The sequence below is a fragment of the Dipteris shenzhenensis genome, chromosome 13 (genome assembly GCF_047967505.1).
Source record: "Dipteris shenzhenensis isolate YYH24624 ecotype China chromosome 13, Dip_SZ_1.0, whole genome shotgun sequence".
Lineage (NCBI taxonomy): Eukaryota > Viridiplantae > Streptophyta > Polypodiopsida > Gleicheniales > Dipteridaceae > Dipteris > Dipteris shenzhenensis.
The window spans coordinates 27,735,555-27,739,928 of NC_141608.1; positions in this window are offsets into that span (position 1 = coordinate 27,735,555).

Below are 4,374 nucleotides of genomic sequence, written 5' to 3' on the forward strand. Positions count from 1 at the left end.
ACTTGATACAACTTGTCTAGTGTAATTTTAGCGGTTGTATCTTTATATGGCAAGGACCATAATTTGTGAAACCAATCTTTGCCATGTGTAGGATTCATTATTGACAAAATCTGTGAAAACCACACAAAAGAAATTCAGCGTGACATTTGAAAGCAATGCATGGTAATACTAGACAAAGGGAAATGCACACTCACCCTATGCACCTTTCTCCTATATGTTTGAGTGACTGTTCTTTTAATACCATCTATTTTAACAACTCTTTCATCTTTATCCATTTCAGGAGGCAGCTTCTTACAAGCTGCTTCAAAATCAGATTTCCACTTGTCCTACAAAAGCAAGTATGCAGCAAAGCTATAATTCAAACTATATAGAGGAAGTGATGGAGCAAAAGCAGAAGGAAAGAAAGCATGAGGTAGAAAGTATAAGAACTCATAGCATGAACCATGCGATAGCGTGTGTGAGGGGATACCAAACCCTTCTTCCTTGACCAATCTCCTTTTGCCATACAACCTCAATATTTTTCATTTCTTCTTCCGTGAAATCCTCTAGAAATACTTGTGCATCACAACTAACAAGTGTACTTGTATGATACAAGTAATCTTTAAGATTTGTTGTGACAATTGCCTCCTCATTCAATCTAGACAATGGAAGCTATTTTAGCATTAAAGTTGAAAATAGAAATATGTTCTTGAAACAACTAGTGGAAGAAAGAAAGGTGATACTCACAAGTTAAACCTTTGTAAAGCTGCAATCAACCTCAACTCATTGTCAGGCTCTGGAGCTATAATATGTGTGTGAATCCTGATATGCCTTGCCTTGTTATTAACAAAGAACTCCCCAATGCTCTCCATCCATGAGGCAGTTCGATGGTTTCCCTCCCACACATAACATCTTGCAGGACAAGAATTCCCATGCAGGAGTCTGTTGAAGCTCATTCTCAAACTCATCATTCACAGCATGCTAATGCTTATCCCATGAAGCTCTTATCTCATCGTCCACCTCTTTGACTGTCCCATCAGACATTCCAACTAAAATAATAAAGGACCCCTTTGTAGGGACATATCCCTCTATCTCAAATGCTCTCTTGAGAATGGAGAGGTCATTCCTAAGTTGTCTCACCTTAGGGTTAATAAGTAATCTGCGCAAAGGGATACGGGGATGTATCATTCCTCTATTGACAGTTATGGACTCAAGAAAATCACTTCCAACATTATTATCCATTGATTCAAGGACAAATTCATCACCTTCCGTATCAACCTAAGCCTTTCCACTATCCTTCTTGCTAGCAGACTCTTTCTCCACCGACATCTCTTCAACCTCCTCTGCATTTGGAGATTTGGCTTGTGTGTCAACAGATGTGGGGGATGGTGTTGTTGGTGCTTGCTCTTTCTTTTTGGCAATCTTTTTCTTCTTACCACCAGCCTGTCCACCTATTGGAGATTTTCTCTTTCCTGACCTATAGTCATGACTTCTAGCATACATAAAAGAAAATTGGATATTAGATCTCAAGCACCATTCATTTTTTATTGTACTTTGAGGAAAAGCAAGCCATTGAATGAACAATGAATCAAAGAATGCAACTGACCAAAAGAGAAATACCTGGTGATCTTGGAGCTTGGGCTGATACCACAAATAATTTAGTTTCCAATATTCCAACCAACACTCTGAAAAGAGAGATTCAAGAAAGTCATGAATATGTATTGACATAGGAGCGTAAGAACATCAAAGAGTAACCATAGTGTGAGAAAAAACTAATGCACAATCCCCCTATTCCACCCAAATTGAAATTGCAAAAGGAGAAAATCCTAAGGAGCTAGGACCTCTGTCCCATTCCCCCCAAAAATTCAAATCTCCAATATCCAAAATAACTTGTATATAGTGATTGAAGTAAAGTTAGGAATAACTATTCACATAGCAACTAGAGAATTATGAAAGTAAAGATTTTCAAGTTGGAGCATTTGAAGCAATGGGAAGTTACAATAGTCTAGATCTAGTTGTAGACGTCTACAAAAGAATATACTTGCACATATCCATGTGGCTGATACACCAAGAATGACCATCTAAGTGATCTTCAGCATGCTTGGACGTTAGAGATACAAGGTCTCTCCCATATCATAATGAACTCTTTCTCCTATTCTGCCAGCGGAATAGGGTGGGGAGGGCATCAAGGATGCATAATGTTTGCATAGCAGAGAGGGCACATTCATTACAAAGTGTTGTGTAAGAAAGCAAGAACACTAAAATGGTGTTGCCTCTCCCCTCTTTTGCTGGCGAAATAGGGAATAACTTGAAGCCCAGTTGGACATTATCAGATGCACTAGCCAGATGTGATGTAGCCTCCAGGTGATATAGTGTTACCTCTCCCCCTATCCCGTCGGCGGAATACAGTAGGGAGGCCATAAAATTGAAGCTTCCATGTGATCTTCAATAATCTTGGATGCTTAAGACACAATGAGATTGAAGTATTCTTCAATATTCTTGGATGATTGAGATGCAAGTGATCTTCAACATTCTTCAAAATCATGGCAATCCCCTAATACATCAACTTGAAGCTTTGACATAGCTTCCAAGTGATCTTCTAGATGCTTGGATGCTTGAGATCTTAGGATACTAATGGCAAAAAGGGACCTAACAGTCTCCATTATCTTAAATTTATTTCATCAAAAGACGTTTTGATTTATCAAATAAATTCAATAAACTATACGATTCCTATCAAGTGCATTCCAAAAACTATACAATCCCTTATTTCGCTGGCAGAATAGGGGGAGATTGACATCAGGAAGTTTCTTAATAAGGGGGATAGAGCTCTCAAAAATGGGATACACTTTTTCAACCCAAAATGGAAGACTCTCTATCTCCTCTTCTAGTGCTGCATACCTTCAATGGAAGACTCTCTATGTCCTCTCTAGTGTTGCATACCTTCAAGGCCAGAGACCCTATCAAAAGCATGCTAGAGCTCCCAACTCTTCAAATGCACAGTCGGCCATCTTCAAGAGAGGCGCATCCACACAAGCCTCTAGTGGCTTCAACAAACCAAGGCTAGGACAACTTCCAAGGCTCCAACTCTATGAACAAATCAAATCCAATGCCCGTAGCTCACTCTCCACAGCCAAAATCCTTTCACCAACTGACCTTCAATGTCCTTGAAGGAGGCAAGTGGCACTATTCAGATCCCCTATTCCACTAGCAAAATAGGGGGAGAGAGAGACTCACAATGTGGGAAGAAGCAATCACTAAGCTAAGGAGAGAAAATGAACATTCCTTATAATGTCTCTCTCCCCATATTCCGCCAGCGGAATAGGGGAGATAGAAGCTTGGATTGATCGGTGGACTAAGGTTGCACACATCAAACGACTGCAAAAAGAGATGGATGACCGAACTCCCGTCAATAAGCTCAAAATATGTAGAGAGGAGAGGATCATAATGCTATACTCTTAGAGTTTGGGAAAATGGAAAAATTGAACCGCGAATTTCAAAAATGAACAAACAAAACATAGGCTGAAGCTAAGAGAAAAGGAGGGAAAATGTGAATTTTCATACTTGTTGATCTGTGCAATGGCAGCATTGAAAAAGATAACAGAGGTATCATATTGCCCTTCCAAAATGTACTCGCAAACCAACTTGAGGTGCTCCTAAAGCCAACCATCCTCTTGCTGTGGCTGAGCCAGAAAGTTGCAACACCCTATTGGATGCGTTGAGGCAAAAGAGTTTGACATGCACTCTTAGAGTGATTTGTGGAAAGAGAGAGAGAGAGAGAGAGAGAGAGACTGAGAGGTGCTCCCAGGTCACAGAGTAGCTCTTCATGGCACTTGGGAGTGGTACAAAGCTCAGCTTGCATCCAAGCCCCTCCGCACCCAAATCCTCACCTCCGGCATCTTGTGAGCTTCGGGAGATGTCATGGCTCAAGGTCTCAGCTCCTGGTTGTAGCAACAGTAGCAGCTTCCTTTAGTGCCTCCCTTTAGTGCCTTCGCTTTCCTGCAAGCTCTGGCTACGTTTCCTACCTCACCTCACGTCCTCGACTAGCTCTCCCTCTCTACATCTAGCCTAGCCTCATCCCCAACTCTCAGGACAAGGAGATGAAAATGCAGAGATAGTGGAAAATACACCAAGTCCATTTTGTTCTAGCCTCCAAGGAGCGCAAGACCAAATTTGGTGGACTTGAACAAGCTCTCCATCTCGATAGACCCTTATTGACATTCACAAGCCCAAGAGATTGAAGGGGCTCTAATACCACTTAAAAGAAATACAAGCATATTGTTTGCGCTTTTGCAACCTAAGCACAAATCAAACTTGAACACTCTCATGTTATATTGCATACAATATGGAAAACCCCATAGAGATGCGTGTGAAGATAGTGGGAGAGAAGGAAGGAGT